This window comes from Hordeum vulgare, chromosome 7H (genome assembly GCF_904849725.1).
Source record: "Hordeum vulgare subsp. vulgare chromosome 7H, MorexV3_pseudomolecules_assembly, whole genome shotgun sequence".
Taxonomy (NCBI): domain Eukaryota; kingdom Viridiplantae; phylum Streptophyta; class Magnoliopsida; order Poales; family Poaceae; genus Hordeum; species Hordeum vulgare.
Genome location: NC_058524.1, coordinates 618,267,384 through 618,286,151, shown reverse-complemented (window position 1 = coordinate 618,286,151; position 18,768 = coordinate 618,267,384). Strand labels below are relative to the sequence as shown.

General features: G+C 43.1%; 2 long non-coding RNA genes across 2 annotated transcripts; both read right to left on the bottom strand.

Moving 5' to 3' along the window:
• On the bottom strand, positions 1–2,656 carry LOC123413655. Its single transcript, XR_006613792.1, has 3 exons — positions 1,124–2,656; positions 931–1,041; positions 1–832 (listed from the first exon to the last, which is right to left on the bottom strand). It is a non-coding gene; the product is annotated as an uncharacterized LOC123413655 (long non-coding RNA).
• A 12,208-nt stretch (positions 2,657–14,864) lies between these two features.
• On the bottom strand, positions 14,865–15,477 carry LOC123412223. Its single transcript, XR_006613451.1, has 2 exons — positions 15,165–15,477; positions 14,865–15,088 (listed from the first exon to the last, which is right to left on the bottom strand). It is a non-coding gene; the product is annotated as an uncharacterized LOC123412223 (long non-coding RNA).
• Positions 15,478–18,768: the final 3,291 nt, after the last annotated feature.

Genomic DNA, 18,768 nt, shown 5'->3' with positions numbered 1-18,768 from the left:
TTCTGATAGTGACTAAGACCGCTAGTCCAACCTGAAGATTCTTGCCAATGAGGATGATGATCCATCCCCACCGAGTTTAAGATAGTGCGACCGTCCGTGTCTACTGCGTACGCACAGGTGGTGATGTAGCCCGTGTAAGGCCTACTCCAGCATAACATGCTTCATCAGCCTCGATGCCACAACACAAAGATAGCCTCTTAAGCAATTTATGAAAAAAATATATCAATTAAGTAGCCTTGCACAAAGCATATCATCGGATTCTACACTAAGCATATCAATAAGATCGATTCTACAATATGTATATCAATCAGATTCTACACTAAGCATATCAATTATGATTCTACACAAAGCATATAAATCATATTCTACACACGCTAAGCACATCAACAGATTCCACACTAAGCAAATTACTACACTAAGTAACATAGCATGACATGGTGGGTAAAATTGCTCCTTGTCAGACGGGTCAAGAATGACACCTCGACGTAGTCATCACGTGGGGGAAGTATGTACCAGAGGTTTCCCATTTCCTCCTTGCCCAACCTCATTCTTTGGGCATAATGGGCTTCATCAAGTGGGTCCTCATCATCATCTTCATTTGTGTTGAGATGGATGACAACCAGCTTTGGTCTTCATCCTCTGAAGACGAATTTGATCAATTCATCCCCAGTGAGACGCATGTGGGTGACGAAATGATCCCATCCATATCCTCCCATCCCAGACATCTTTCATCCTTTCTTGACCTCCAAAGTGTAGGACCCCGAGGAGCCTCGAAGGTCACAATGTCTACGGTCATCTCATTGAATTCCAATCTCACATTGCATGAGACGATCTGTGTAATAGCAATAAAACACACACAATGCATTACTAGTAATAGCAATAAAAACAAAACAACAAAAAAACTGTTAGAAGATTCATATAAGTTGTTACCATTGTAGGAACAAAACTCGGCTTGAAATAGATGCCGAACAGCGTCCCATTGCAAGGCTGTTGGCGCACCTTGACTTGCACAATTGACATGATGATGGTGTCTCCATTTTGCTATTAGTGAAGATAGTTAATGTCTTAATATATAGACTACAAAATATCGATTTTCTAGACATAAGCATGTTCATCGCCTTACCGAAGTGCTCTAAGGTAAGTCATTCCCACTGGCAAACCCCCGGTAGAAATCTTCCTTCGACGTTGATATTCTCAATCTCATTGCCCGGATCAAAGCATATCCAAGTCACGGTTTAGGGTTGTAATATCATGTGCTCAAGAACACAAGCATTTTCCAAGATACAACACACAAGCATGTGTAAGCCGTGTAACACCGGAATCTGCTGATGTAGATGCTCCTGAGCTAATCGTGGCGATGCATGTGGGGGCCTTCCTCATGCACAAAATAATCAGGCGCCGAAACCTCATGGGGCCTATACATCATGTGCATTTGGACATTAACAACCAGTCCATTAGAAGCAATCCTAGTACAGGTCATAACTATACCAACAAAATGGCACTCATATCCAAGTGCAACGTCTCCAGTTGGTGTACGAGATTCAGATAACAGGCCAACTAAAGAACTCCATTGTCACCATGCATTTGGTACACTAGAGATGACAATGAATCCACAAGTAATGTGTTGCAAATGCATAAACATGCCATGTGGTCTTGGTTCCACCTTCTCCAACTAAAATATGATAGGGCAAATACGATGACATTAGAACACAGTTTCAAGAACTATGAAATAAGCAAACAATAAAAGATAAATGGACACCCGAGACGTTGTCCACTTCTAGTGGTCAAAAGCAAACGCTTGTGCAAAGGGTTTAAGAGCGGAGCAAAGGAAGTTAATGCAGACTAAAGCACCACTTTAAGTTTCTTAGATCTGCTCTATGAGCTTGTACATTGTACCTACTAGAGGCTGAACTATCTGTTCTTTTTGTGCGATGCTAGCAAAATCGAGACGCGTCACTGTTGAGAAAATATGGCCACACCGCACAAAATACTCTCCTAAAAAATCAGGCAACTTCATATAAGACAACACTACTTAACTTTATCAAGAAGTTTAGAAACCCAACCCTCCTAGCTTCTTGAAGAAAGGGAATTCGTTATGATGACTCTCCCATGATCTCCAAGAATTAGGTACTGTTGAAAAACAGAGCATATCTTGTTACTTTTGTCGATGCTCTTCATATGCCCAAAGCTCTATCAAGAACTGTCAAATCCATCACTCTAATCAAGTTTTGACCAACGAGGACAAAGAGCATAAGTACAAATTAGTGGTTAGAAACAAATAACTATCTTCCAGTGACAACTCAACCGCGATCAGTGACTTCATAAGAATGGGTTGCAAACTGAGATCGAGAACAATACATAAGGCAAACCCAAAAATGTTGTCGCTTTACCATGATGCAACATGAACCTTATGCCATACATAGAAGGTATGCCAGCTTTGGTTGCATGAGTTACGGAATTCCACTTATTCCACAACACTTACAACCAAAGCTAGGCACACCTTCAATATGCTAGGTTTCGAGTTTCATCATTGGTCCATGGTGAATAAAAAGGCAAAGATATATATTCCTCCTATGTTACCCAAATTACAACATAGTTTGCGATTTTTAGGCCTAAAACACGACATAGTTTGTGATTTGTTACCCAAATTACAACATAGCTTTAGTGGAATTACCACCAAATCCTTAGGCCTAAAACACATAGTCATGTTATGGAGATTTCTCATCATCGATTTTTGCCAAAATCTAAAGAGACCCATCGTATAAAAACTGTTTGGGATGGGCGAATAATAATTTGAAGTACGTGATGAGAGATAGAAAAGTATAGATGTCAAATAACATATTAGACCTTACGATCGGTCATAAAATGTATGCTAACTTTTCCTGCATGTGTTTAAGGAGTTTGTGTTATTTATTGTCACTTGACGCAAAAGCGGGGAATATATTCTTAAGTCAAAATATTTCAAGTTCATCACCGGCAAAGTCTAAATTGGTGCCAATACTTTAGGAGGGCCCACCCAATTTATGTACCTAGCAAATCAGACCAAGATTAACATAGGAAGAACGGCTTGCATATCATACACACAAGCATACCTTATGTTATTATAATCCATATAAAATCCACGAATGTGCGCAAAGTTATGAAAAGTCCACATGTTTAGTATCTCCACCCATGACTAAACAGAACTCTCTAGTTCCCACCATCATTGAGTACTCAACTTAATTCAAATGTAGCTCTGGTTCTTATCAATTGAAGTGTTTAGTTACGAGGGAAGACCAAGAAAACTATAAGTGTATATCAGATGAGAGGGAATAAGGTGAAGGGGTAAAAAATAGTGACTTTTTCAGATCAGGTGAGAGGGAATAGAGAAGATAAGAATGAAACATATTAAAATTAAAAGAATCATAATTAACAATATAAATTTATAGCATGAACAAAGCACATATATTGCATGAATAGATATATCATGAATTGTAAGGAGCATAACATGAGCAATAAGGGGTACTCCGTCCGTCCGTGAAAAGTGTACATATAAACATTTTAGGATAAATTATAAAGTGAAGTAAAAAATGCATTAGAAAGATGCAAGCCACCATCTCTGTCCTCTTTAATTACCCACCCCCAATGAGTTAATTAAGTGCATGTAGAAATTAAGGAGACTATGTGTAGAATGTTATTGGTCTTGATTACCGTGTGATGAGAGAGAAGCATTTTTTCTACTTTAAAGTGTATTAGAAAGATAAAAGTACACTCTTTGTTGAACAAATTGTAAAGCCAAACGTACACTCTTCACCGGACGGAGGGAGTAAGCATGAACATAACACATACAGAGCATCAGCGGACACATATAGCATGGGCATATTAATTATATGTTCTATTTAAAAAAAACATGATCCTAATCAATTAACCATGTATAGCATTTCTCCTATGAAATTAAAATTTAAAAACATGGAATCGACATAGCATCATTTCCAGAAAACAATGGAGATCTTATAGCATAAACATAAATTGGTCATGCTTAAAATTTAGTGAATGAACGTGAGTTTAGTATCAGTTCAGGAAATAACATGAGCATGAGCATGTCATGGGTTCGTGTAGGATAATATCATATCAGCTCAATGTCTGACTTGATGGCCACCCAGAGCATACATGATTATACTGGATATTGATCATTATATCCATGATTGTGGCGTAGTGAACTCATCGTCGTCACATGACAACGAGAGCCCAAACCAGAGGGTTGTAGGATTTTCCACCGGGCCTATAACCGTTCATGAGTACATGACACCACATCCAACACCACTGTGTTTTCATGTCTGGGTGGATCCGAGGGAAAGCGGGGGTCCTCCAGATTCAACATGTTAGAAGGCGGCGTTAAGCGTAGCAACTAGAGAGGATACATAGGTCTGTAGATCCAACGATTGGCTCAGGCACACAAATACAAGGAATGTTATCTATTAGGGAGGCGAATCCGTCGACATGGAGGTTGGTGTGCTACCTGGATCTGAGGGAAGGCATGGGCGCATGTTGTCGTCCATTGGGGAGGGTCATCCAACGACTAGAGGCAGTTGGTGGAGAATGGTCCGCATGGCCACACACATCCGATGATAGGTGTGCGATGGTTTGTGGGGAAAGATAGTGGGGTCGCAAGACCAGTGGCGAGGTGGATCTCTTGGAGAGGTCCGAGGAGGAATGAAGAAGGATTACGGGATGTGGGGAGACGTCGTGAGTGAAGCGTGACGGGGTTATACTTAAGGGGTAGGCCTACGGACCCGTTTCCATAGGGCCCACCTAAGTACCCGTAAGGACATCAGTGTCCTATAAGTCATCGTGATAGTCTCAACCTCACTCGGTCATGGTGCCCTCTCTCGGTCACATGAGGTCACTCGACCTGCTTTGCGGCAGTAGGACGCTCCCCAGCACTCAGTCCACAGCAAGGCAGGGACAACGAAGGGACTGCAACTGCCAAGGACTTAAACACCTGCGTGAAGGCCCATGAAGACCCGCGTTACTAGTAACGCTATAATTAAAACCATCATTTCTAGTAACTCCCGTAGTTATTAGCATTAAAAGCCCTAGTGATGGTGCTCGGTTGGTCGTGGCGCACTCTATATAAGCCACTTCCGGGCTCTCGCTCAAGGGTTAAGCATTCTGTACTTTCAGACACCCCATAAGAAAAAACCAGCCTCAGGGCTCGAGACATAGGGTCTTTACCACTCCCAAGTGGGGCCCGAACTCATACATCCGAGTGTATCCACTGCGCCTAACTAGACTTCGCCCTTAGTTCGTACCCCTGGTACTATTGTCAGGATCATTTCCCACGACAAAGGGTGAAGGAAGTTTGCGATTAAATAGTATTTAGAGAAGAGGAGAGGTCATAGACGCTTATAAAATGCCTAGCCTAACTGTCGGCAATACGGAGAAGCAACCGTGAGACCTCACCAATGACATTCAATATAGGGAAACACTTTCAGTCATACGACTGATCCTTCCGAATCGTCAGACCGATGCTGCACCATCTATTTTTTCTTTCATCGCTCGGGCGAGAGGTGTGCTTCCACCACCCCTCATACAAACGAACCGCTATTCACGCAAAAAATATCTGTGTACGCATCTCCCCTGATTCTGCTCGGTTCAGTTCTCCCAAGGGCATCGTCTCCTCCCGATCCACCATGCCATCTCGGTGACCTCCCCTGCGCAATCCCCACCTCAACTGACCCACCCCTTCCCCTGTTCCACCACCTGGTAGCAGCACCATCAGTACCCATCACCGCTGGGAATAGGCTCACCCAGGCAGTCTGAGAGGCTAAACAAGTGGAGGAGCTTGCTGGTGCAACTCGCCTCCTGTGCCAGCCCATCTAGGCAGAGATGAAACACGCGCGGGCAACTGCAAAAAGTTGCGCCTCGCGTCTGCATCTGACCTAAGATTTCGATTCTCCCCTTTTTGTTCTTTATTTTGAAGTACAATTTCACGACCGATTGATTGTAACTTATTTTACTTGATCGATGTTCTTATTATTCCTGCCTCATTTTTGCGTGAAAATTAACAGTGCTAAACAATTTGGATAAAATTTGTTTGCAGATTACAAAAATGATGCACATGCAAATTTTAGAGTTCTATGTTTCCACTAATTTCTAATTTCAGAGTTTTATCTTTCCACTAGGTATGGCTTATTTTGAGATAGCATCAAATTTATGCTTCAGAATCCATGCATCTAAGTATCCATCCTTAAACATCCAGTGCTTTAGGTATGTATATTTTCAAGCTTCTTTGTATTATTAGTCAGTCTGGCATGTGGTTTCCATTGCAGATTGCCGTGCACCGGCCCTTCTCTGGAGTGAAGGCATCTCACAAGGCCAAACGATGACTCTTGTCCTCCACTGCCCTAGCTGGCGGAGGTTGCTAGTGTGGGTGGAGGTGACGACGGTGACGACATCAATGGACGACACGGAGAAGGAATGTAACAGGAAGGTGACGCAATCATCTCGACGGCTGGTTGGCCTATCCTATTGCACCAGTGCATCCGTGCTTCTCCTAATCAACACTCCGACCCTGCTGCTCATAGTGGACTCGATGCCATCTTGACTTCGCCCCCTTGTTCAAGAAGCCGTCTTCCCTGATGCTTCTAGTGGTTGACACCCCCAATTCATCGACGTGAATGGCTCCGCACCTGATAGTGGGAATGCATTGTTTTGTTGTCACACATACAATGTTGCTGGCTCTGTGTATTAACCTTCATGCTTCAAAATCATATATAGCTTGTTTCTAGCTTGTTTGCTTCGTTCTTTACACAACCTAGTTTAACAATGGTAATGCTTCGTGGTAATTCTTTTGTTACTGCTTCAGCAATTGTCAAACTATTCTCACTAGCGCACACAATGCATCTATACTACATTTTCCGTGCTTCAACCATAATAAAATTGTGCTTCAAATACAACCACACATGCTTCATACTTCCTCCGTTCCTAAATACTCCATGACCTACACACATATGTATATAGACATACTTGAGAATATAGATTCATTCAATTTTCTCCTTTATGTAGTCTATAGTGCAATCTCTATAAAGACATATATTTAGGAATGGAGGGAGTAGTAGAAAATGAATCATTTGGGGGCAAAGAAGCGACTACGAGTCATGGAGTATTGTTTTGTAGTGTTTGAAGCATATTTGTCACATGACGTAAACAAGTACGGAATGAAGGAAGTATCATGCGTGTATGAAAACATACATGCAGGATGGTAGTATATGGAAGCTACGTGATTAATGGAAGTATGTGAAAAAAATACATGGAATCATAGTTTCTGTTTAATGGAAGCAAATATGAGTAGTGTCAGAAGCAACCGGAGTAACAATAGAAATAAAATATGTTCCATGAGAGAAAAACAGTAGTAAATTGAAGCATTTTTTTCACTAATAGCAGAATAAATTTATAATTAGATCTAAGAAAAATCAACATGCACCAGAAGCAAATTCTGGGAGCAGTAGAAAAATAATCATTGAATAGGAAATATGTGAATACAAAGTAGAAAGAACGAAATAAATAGATATTCAGTTTTCTCCTCGCTTGATTTTCGGATGTTGTTACTTTGACAAAGCAAATTATATGGAAACAACTGTGAGCCCACGTTTCCAATGCTAATCAACCCACCGTGATTTTTGGGTGCAACTAATTCTATGAAGCGAAACACATGGAAACTACCTACAAAAGGGGACCCACCTCCATACTAATCCAACGAGGAGAAGCATTCTCATCTACGGTGGTGCGCTGGTCTGATGGAACACTAGGGATCAGTAGTCTGATCCCTAGTGGTTCCTTCAATATAAGAGACCCTTCAAAGGTGAGTGACTGTCCGGGGTGTGCCCCCATGCGGCTTGACACTTGACCCATATATATATGATGGATCATGTTATGACCCGTTATTGATGTTCTACACGAGCTAACGGGTCATCATATACCGTTCATTTATATTGTTCACCACTGACAGATAGAAGCCGACCAGCCAATGATGAACCAACGGGTGTAATGCTTTTTGTAGTAGTGTGTACCAAAATGGCAAAGGAAGAATAAATGTCTATATCCAATTTGTGAACAAATATTGCAGCTGATAATTTTGTTTTGCAATATGATTTTAATCTAGATGCAGTCACTTGTTGGTAAAGCACTTCTAAGAATCCTCTATGAGAATGTTTTAATTTTGCATGGAATGATCTTATCTTTTCAAGTGATGCAAAGTTAGTTTTCTTGATCTAATGGGCCCAGATTAGATGGCTGGAACCACCAACCAATTCCTGCGAAATACAGTGTACCTACTTTTCGAGGAAAATTAAGCATTAGGAGTATGCTTCCAACAAACTTCATCATCAAACTTGGCACTCCAATTGGGATATGCATAATTTGATTTTGAAAAGATCAAGCAAAGGAGTTAGAGATTTTCTTCCACATGTAATTGTTCTAGGACAATGATCGCCACGACTGATATGTGAGAATGTTTTCCTAGTCAAGACTCCAAGGGGGACATTAAATGCTTGAGTTAGCATTAGGATTGTACAAATGACAAGATTTAACCATTTGCAACACCTTGGCAATACATATGATCACTGGTTTAGTGAAATATCAAATAAGTTTAGTATGATAATAAGGTGGGAGCATTTGCCTTATTATGCCCGCCCTGGCTATGCAGAAATGCCATCATGTTTAATGGGAAAAACTCTTTGTCCTTTCCAGGTCATTTTACGTTGTATACATTGTCTTCATATGTGGTTTACGCTGCACTGAACAAAGTATCAACTGTTGTTCAAGGCGATGTGTATGTGGTCCGGCCGAGTGGCCAAGGAAGTTTGTACCCAACACGGGTGGCAGCATAATGTCAGGATCGGTCCACTCCTCTATGACATGGACATAGTATTGGTCTCTTAGGATTTTACTGCTACCATTATGTCATTTTTTGTTGTTGTTGAACTTGTTTCCATTTGGCTGTGTGCACACTAGGTATGCAGAAGCCGGGTGTGGTTCGATATGTTTTTATTCGTTTGATGCTCCATTTTGAGTTAATAAGAGCGTCCTATATTGAAGAAAATATATATCATGTGCAACACTTTAAGAATAGAGAACCTAAAGAGAGAGTTTAGGGGGAGAATTCCTTTCTAGATAAATGAATTAGGAAAGCGTTTTGCCTTCAAATCCTCATAAAGAAAAGAAGTGTGCTCTTTGATAATTCTCCAAGTGAAAGATGCAACGTGGGCTTTATTTTTCTTTCTAAAATACCAATCGAATGAAAGGCACAATTACATGTAGTTTTTCATGTAGTTTTTCGCGTCGCTACGCCTGTATCATGTAGTTTTTCGCGTCGCTACGCCTGTCCAGCGAGAAGCTCTTCTTACCCGGCCGGTCGAGAGATGCCAATGTCAGACGTGATCTCTATCTATTGATACACACATGTACATGGAACTAGTTATGTAGTAGCATACCAGCTTGCCGCTATCGAGGAGAACGGGGGAGTCGCTCGCAGAGGCGTGAGAAGAACCGCTTGTTCGTTTCTCCCTCCCGGCGGCGCTCATCACTGGTGCTCCGCCGCGCTAGGATGTCGGCGCAGTCTGCCGGGATGAAGCTGCGCCAGACCTCATCAGAGTCGGCGGCTTCCCGGAGCACGGCGGCAGTGGCCGCCAGCCTGCACGCGTCGCCGGGAGAGGTCAGCGAGGTGACGCCGACGCGGGCCAGGCAGTCCGCTGGCCGGGAGGTCGCAGATTCCCGTCTCCACCTCCATGCGTACGTACTCGTTGATTAATTTGCTTCGGTCGATCATGGACCTGAAGGCTGGAGCGATGATAAAGCGATGCGTAGTAGTATATGCTTTGCCGGTCAAAACACATGGTGATCATGGTGTTGCCAACATGACGACATCTCTTCCCTAAAACGAGAATAAAAAACGTGACAACATCTCTTCACATAATGACGACATCCCTCATTGGATGAGCATGACGTCCACCGTAGTTTCACCTATACGAGCACGATGTCATCATGGCCCTCCAGATCATTGAAGGTTTTAACGTAACACTAGGGAATCAGTAAGTTTGTCATCAAGCGCTAAGACAACAAAGGTCCGTATACATACAATAAAGATTTTGCCATCAACCAGGAAACAACAAAGCTTGATGGCATATTATGAATGGGCAAAGCAGCGGCCCAAGCGGGGGCGACGGCCGGTGGCCCGAGAAGGGACGACGGCCCGAGCGGGGGCGACGACTGGTGGCCCGAGAAGGGACGACGGCCCGAGCGGGGGCGACGGCCGGTGGCCCGAGAAGGGACGACGGCCCGAGCAGGGACGACGACCGGTGGCCCAAGCGACGACGGCGGAGGCTAACGGCGGGAGCGACGGCGGCCGATGACGCAGCCGCCGGTGGCCGAAGTGGTGGCGGATGACGAGCTTGAAGCCGGTGGCGTAGGCTGGTTCTCGATCTGAATTTGAGGGGTAGAGGTTATGACATGAGAAAGAGAGAACCTCGGGGTGGACAAAGTGGGGGTGTTGTGAGTGGTTGGGGTGGGGTGTGGCAATGGGATGGGAGAGGGAGAGTGGTGGGGGTGGGATTTGCATCTACGGTGGATGCTGCTGCCACGTCATCGATCCATGGGATCGATCTACGGGTTGTGCTTTTTCTTTTCCGTTTGCGGTTTTGTTTTACACACGACAAAGTGGTCAGTCTGTCGTCTGTAGAGAAAAACGCAAACAGCAAAGTCTTTGTTGTCCGCGTTCTTCTTTATAGACAATACTGAGCACTTTGTCGTCTATAAAACAAAACTGCTGACGCCGAAGAATCTTTGACGTGTGCATTTTTTATTAGAGACGACAAACTATGTATTTGCCGTCAACTGTTCTTTGCAGTCAGGATATGACGGCAAATTATATGTCTTTCGTGTCTATCCCGACAAAATTGATGGCAAAGTGCAATGCTTCCGGCAAATCTCATGCTTCCCGTATTGTATGTATCTTTGGCACTTCATTGTTCCATACCCGGCGCCTGGTAATTAACTGCCATATGCATTGTTGTGGCAGCAACAATATTCTTTTGCGGACGGGGAAGAAGAGCAGGCGACAAAAGCCCTCATGAAAGTTGTCAGGAAGATACTTTCCGACGCAAAGCACACGCTGCAGCACGGGAACAGGATGACAAGGGGCAAAAGATGACAAAGAAAATTGCTCGCTAGACCAATTTGAAGAAAGAAGAGTATCGGTGGTAAGTAGCAACATTGCTTGCTTCTACTTTGAGTCAGTCGCCGCTAGTTCCATGCATTACTCAATGATTTGATTATGTGTGACTAGGCGAGGCAACCATGGATGAAACAATATTATGGGGAACCATTGGTTGATCTCTGATTTTACTCAACATGGCAGGCGCAACACACTGAGAAAAGTAATGATCGAGCGAAAATGCCATGCCCAGTACACATCCAGGGGAGCCACAACCTGACAACTCTCAAGCAACATATGGTATGTGCAATATGATGATAAACTTTGTCTCGTGATCCACCATCATTCATTAAGCTTGATGGTTGCTTTTGCAAAAAATGGAGCATGGTCGCCCGGTCCACATCCTAGATGCATGGAAAGAAGCTCAGAATGGAAATGATGGCAAGGATATCAGCAGCGAGTTGGCACAATATAAGTATGAAACCTTTAGAGCCATCTTCAAGGAGGCCCACAGAGAGGACGTTGAACTTACGTACCAGCCGGTCATTAGATCCAAAGTTGGTCGTCATTGCTGGCCAGGGGAAGAGAGGTGGCTGCCACCTCATTTGCAACGGGGCGATTGCCACACCCTGGCATCGTAGCTCCATGAGATCCGCATGTTGAGCATAAGCTCAACTCTATCCATACGAAGTCGCCCAAACGCCGCCTCGCGTAAGGTCACATGTCTCAAGGTTCACCCCGTTAGCATTTATATATGCCGATGCCTCCAAGTAGAACTGTTGCAACATATATGAGACTAATGCCATATTATAGGCTTTATTGAAGAGGTGGGATGCTAAAGAGGAGCAACGACGGCATGCTGAAAAGGAGGCAAGAGCGAGGAAATAAGTAGAAACAAACAAAAATTTGAAGATGCTCGAACCAAAGCTTGAGATAGCGCATTCCTGTAATATATAGCCACCATTGACTATATCGATGGGCAATGCTAATGACTATCATTTTATTGGCCTTTATACAAGACCAGGGCATTGGAACTGTTGCCCCTCCTCCTCCTCCTCCTCCTTCTCCTCCTTCTCCTTCTCGAAAAACATAGAGGATGTGCCCTTGTTGTGTGCAACGCCACTAGAAACTTAGAATTTGCATGTGCTTTGCACTATGAATTTATATGAATTAATCCTATGTATGAATATACAAACTTATGTGTGATGTGATCGAGCAACGTTCTTTTGCTCTATGAACTTGTATGAATTATTAGCATATGTGAACTTGAATGAATTATGCTTATGTGAATATGTGTGTGATGTGCTCAAGGAATTTCGAGGGAGCCAGGAGCTCCCACATTCATTAGATATGATGTAATTTTCACTGAAGATATAGCAGTAAAATATATGTATTTATTTTCAATTGCAGGGATTATAGAAGAAACAAACTCTACAACAGAAGCAATGGGGCATATTTTTGAGAACAACACTCGAAAATACACAATTTACCCAGAGCTCGCGCTTGGAAGATGTGTCACCTGAGCGATAGGACAGAACTTTCCGAGAGCACCTCTTGGCAAAGGTAGCACTCCAGTATTACCATTCTTTTTGGAGACCAGGTGGCTCTGAGTAAATGTAGAACTCCAGGAGTGCCATTCTTTTCCCAGAGCATGCATGGCACGTGAGATCAACGGTCCTACCTGTCAGGTCAAAATATAACGGTGGGATGCCGAGCGGGCAAACAAAACTTTTACGGATTCATATTATTTATTTAAAAGATTATCAAATCACGTGAAATGTTTCAATGACATGTGAGTCCACGGGGTCCACCTGTCAGGTCAAAATGTTTCAATGGAAAGTGGAGTGCCGAGCGCCTCGGTTTAGCTCTCGGTCACAAGTAGAAAAACTATTTTACGTGAGATACATTAGTCCTGGTTTGTAAACGGACCGACACTAATGTGACCATTAGTGCCGGTTCCAATGGCTAGGAGGGCGGGCATCATTAGTCCCGGTTCGTGTTGAACCTATAGTATCGGTTCGTGACACGAAGCGGGACTAAGGGGGGAGTGGCAGGCTGGTGTCAGGCTAGGCCTCACTAGCACCTTTAGTCCCAGTTCGTGGCATGAACCGGTACTAGAAGCTCACATTTAGTCCCGGTTTGTGTCATGAACCGAGACTAAAGGCTTTCCTATATAAACCCTTCGTCCAGCCCGCGATCGAGCTCTCTATTCTTCCTCTTTCCTCTCCTCTCTGTTCTTCCCCTCGAGCTCATCCTTCATTTTGCCCAAAATTTGTCAAGATTTGAAGGCCCCCCATCCATCCAAGTGATCACAAAGGTTAGCAACTTTGTCCTTTTATCTCTCATTGCTAGATTAGCTCTTGCAATGCTTTATAAGTATAGTGATTTGTGGTTTTTACTTCGTGAGTAATTATATGTGGTAGTTTATTTGATTTATATGCAATTTGAGCTTAAATTAACTCTTAGTTTGCATATGTAGGTGTGGTTTACTTAGTGCCTTCACGTCCCCGTCCTAACCATCGTGGATCGCCCGCACCGTCCGTTGCCGGCACCACCTTGCCACCTTGGTGAGCCTCTTGTTCTTATTATCTTTTAAAAAAATCATGTTTCTGTGATTTAGATATATAGTTACTTGTATAATTTTCTTACCCATACGTTGTTTGTTATACATAGTGGCATGGTTTTGATATCCGTCCCCGTACGCCCTCGTCCGGTTTATGATTCAGATGTGGTATATTCTCTTTTATAACTATTTGTTGCATTTCGTGTTTATGACAAATTATGCCCATCAAGTTGCCAGAACACTATTCACAATTCTTTTTACTACGATCTAATATATATACACACAACTAATATATTCATATTAATCTTTTCTTTTTTAATAAAGATGAAAGGCATGCGGGATCGGCTCCTACCAACGGATCGCGTACAAGTAATTCAAGAGGAAATAGCGGGATTTTTGCTCAACCAGGTCATAGATCCCAAAGGAGAATACCATTACAAGTTGTAATGTCTCCATGTAATGGGACAAATTTTATCTACCATCGCTGGTAGTTACCACCACTTGTGTTTTGTATGTTGTATGTAGTATCTATCAAATCGGAGAGTATGTATGCGTAGTATGTAGTATATAATCATGTTTAGGTAGTATATATACTATTTTTTTGGTAGTATGTATCATATTTTGTGTATGCTCTTTTTTACATATAAATATATGCGTATTTCACAAATATAATAAAAACTATGGATCAACTTGTAATTTTTTCATGTAACTCACTTTGAAAAACCTTATATATAGTATATGAACATAATAAAAATGATAAATTAGTATATATACTCCCGCGTCGTAGTATATGGAACACGTGGGGTAACTACCCCTGGGTGGTAGGATGTATTTTTCCATATATATATATATATATATATATATATATATATATATATATAATATATATATATATATATACTAGTAAAAATGCCCGTGCGTTGCAGCGGGTTAGATTGTCTATTTTTGCATCATGAATTTTGTATTTTGTATATAAAATAGCTATACTTGTGCAACATAGATATACTAATGACTGGAAGGTATTATTGTAGCTACCGCATCATGCCAGTTTGATCAATTACCTGCTCAGAAGTAGCCATGGAGCCATGGCATGAAAGCATTAACACTCTGTTTGGGTCACCTAGCAATGGATGTGCTTTTAATTGATCCTTCAAAGAGCTAATGTCATCCCATCCGGTCATAAAAACTAAAACTGCACCAGCTCGCTCTTTGCGACATATGTGGCATAGAACAGCCTCTATGAGATTAAACCCTATGCAGTCAGGATTTCAGTTTGCCAGAGAATCACGTGTCCTTGAGCCATAGGTTTCAAAGTTCGAATTTTGAAGGGCATCCTGCATAGTACAATAACAATATTTGAAGAATGTTGAGCAATAATTGCAGTCACTAATCTCTATATAGAACAAGTACCTCGACAAGTGTAGTAATTTGATTTTTCCTTTTTCTGGGTAATAGCTGTCTCGGAGTCTTCCACACTTTATCTTGGCAGTAATCGTCAAGTTGATTACTTGTTGTCATCTTATAGTCTGTCCTTTCTAATATGTCTTCCAGAAAATGCGCCCTCACTGAATATGTGAATCCCTGAATACAGGGGAAGAATGCAATGGATGCAAGATCACTTACACAGTTATACCAAATGTACACAAGCTAGCAGATGAGCATTATGTATATACAGTGATATAATTCACATTCGAAAAAATAACAACTCACAGGAATGTGGATAGTTGGCACTCCTCCGAAATAACTTGAGAACAGTTCCGCGTTTAAAGTAGCACTTATCAATATCAACCTTAGATCAGGCCGCCGTGACAATAGGTCCTTTAGAACGATCAATAAGAAACCTGACGGACCAAAGCAATAATAATTTAATTATTGTGATGAGTTAAATGGGGAACAAAACGATCATAAGGGCAAATAATAAGGTCTTGAGACACAACCTTCATTCATCCCTCTTTCATGTATTTCATCAACAAATACATGAGACACTCCATTCAAGTTTCGGTCACTCAGCAATCATCTCAGTAAAATACCACTGGTGCAAAAAAGTAAATGTGTATCTTTTCCTCTAGTTCCCTCCAATCGAACTTTGTAGCCAACCTATTGAAAAAGCTAGCGTTGTATGCCAAAAATTACAATGGAGATGGGCGCCAATAACAAAAGGTAGCAAATCAGAAGTTCCATCTTACCGATTCACCAAGGTTTTCACCTCTTTCGGTGGATACTCTTTCTGCAACAGCCAATGCAGATATTCTTCGTGGCTGTGTACAGATTATATTACAAAAGGCCCCACGACCAGATTGTATCTCTGACTCCAACACAAATTGAGGCAACTGTGTTGTTTTTCCACATCCTGTCTCCCGAGAAATAACTATGACCTGGAATTGCACATGAATATTCAGATAAATAAAACGACAGATAGGAATTGTGACACATGTTTCCATTGAGTGCACTAATCTCATAAGTTCCTCCCAGACAAGTGTACCTGATTACGTGCAATGGCTGCCAGAAGCCTTTCCTTCTCCTTGTATGCTGGGAGCGATTTCCGAAATTCTACCATGTTAACACCTTCAGGTGATTCCTTTTATTACAAGTAGAAAAAAGCTTAATCCAATATGTCCATGAATCAGCAGCAGGGCCGGCTCTCGCCCTAGGCGAACATGGGCGACGCCCAAGGGCCCATGTTCCGGAGGGGCCCATCACCGCATATGTGTAAGTATACTTCTGTTGTTATATGGGCTGATAAAAAGTATTTGATCGGGACTTCGGAAGAGGAGAAGGCATCGATCCATCCCTGCTTGTTCGTTCGTCGCCTTGCCTCGGCCGCCTGCTTGCATCGCTGCGCATGCGCATGCGCGGTTGCACCTCCGACACTCCGGTAGGCACGTACGACCCCGACGGAGAAAGAGGGGACTGGTATATACGTATCTGCAGTTTGTATATACTTTCTGTAGTGGAGATCAGGCCTGAGGAAGAACTGGAGATCACCCAGCACTGCAACACGTGATCAGGCCTGGTGATTATAAAATAACAACATCCTGATCCATGCATCCATTCACTCGATATAATTTAAATACTACGTTTCTGCATATATATTTGCCCACTGTCCTAATCCTTTTAGATCAGTTGATCTCAGGCCCTGATTGATCTGATTACATTATTGTCGATGAATTCATAAGAAACTTGGTTCTTATTTGAGGTAATCAAACTAGCAGAGAATATTATTTATTATATTTTTCTACTTTTTTCTTTTGTCGTGATATGACATAACTTAAGCGATTATTAATTATTTATAGACGTCTCTAAATAAAAATGTATGATTAGATCTAAAATTCAATATTTTACGTCTGTATATCTATAAATGCGTATATATTTATTATTCGTAAGGGGCCTATTTTTAAACTTCGCTCTAGGGCCCCAAAAATATAGAGCCGGCCCTGATCAGCAGCTCGCGTAAAGTTATACAAATGAACATATAAGAAATGGTGCAGAAGATATTTGTCCATCATCCTTTGTTTCTTTCCTCTAATATAAATTAAGCTATATGCTAAGAACAACAGAAATAAAGCTATGCAGCATTCAGATACTCTTAGAGTGTATCATACCTGCCAACTTCTTTGAAAATTGCCACCACGCGCCATGTAGCTATTGGCACTTCCATTCCAATATTCACGCATCTGATCTGGTCTATTGCTTACGGACGGAAAAGTGCAGCAGCATCTCATGGGGTTTTGATCCCCACACATGGACTGGGGCAAGCCACCATGGTATGGAGGTAATTGATAGTGGTTTGACGCACCGAAACTGGGGACAGGGGCCTGTGTGGGTCTCCATATGGTATCAGTGGTGCTGAGTGTGGAAGATATGCTCACACTGCTACTTTGTTTGTGATCTCCATCATCTTCCAGGCACTCTGAGACCCAACTAATGATGTCTGGTTGGTCTGTAACAAAGCATGAATCTAGTACTCGGGCATCAGATGTAGAGCCAAGTGCAGAGCATGAATCTTGTACCGGGGCATCAGATGTAGAGCCAAGTGCGGAGCATTAATTTTTTCAGCTGAACCAGGAGATGCACTCCTTCAGGTACGAATCAAAATAGGTCCTACAAAACTCACAAGATATTGCATGCACTGTATGTGTAGGGTAGATTCAGGGTTAATAATAAGAGATTATCATGCTAATTGCGGGGGTGTGACATCCTCGACTTTTGCTACAGTAGTGATTGTAATTAAGCTACAGTAATCAACCGCTAATGATGCCACGTCATCGAATTCCCATCTCAGACCCGCGTGGATTCGCGTCTGTCCGGATCGATGAATTGAAAGCAAAGGGAAGCACTTTATCGGTTCATTACAAGTGTTAAAAGGATATATATGTAAGGGGAAAGTATTAAAGAAATAATAATAAAAGAAAGAAAAGAAAACTGAAAGAAAGGATTAATAAAAAGAAAAGGAAAAAGGTAAAACAAAATAAAAACAAATCAAAAAAAAAAAGAGAAAGCCCCCCCCCCCCCAGCCGGCCCAGCTGGGCCAAAAGGGGCCCAACCGGCCGAACCCTAACGCCCCCCCTGGCGGTCAAGCCCCCCCACGCCAACTCCCTCCCATTCCCACGCCGCCGCCGCCAGCCCCCCCCTCGTGGGGGGCCCCACCCCAACCACCGACGCTCCCCACCCCACGCGCCATCTCCTCCCACCTCCCGTGGCTCCCTCCCCACGAGAGCCCCATCCCTCCTGTCGCCCCTCTCCCCCATCTCGCCTCCCCCCCATCTCGCCCCTCTCCCTCCCCAACCGGCGGCCGCCCTTCCCCCCCGCCGGCAGCCCCCTCCCCCGCCGGCCTCCTCCCTCCACCGCCTCCTCCTACCCCGGCGGCCTCCCCTCCCCACGGCCGCCTCCCTCATCCCCCTCACCCCCGGCGGCCCCTCATCCCCCTCACCCCCCGGCGGCTCCTCCCCTCTCTCCGCGGCGAGCCCCCTCTCGGCCTCCACCCCGCCGGCAGGGGTGCCGGCCACCTCGCCCC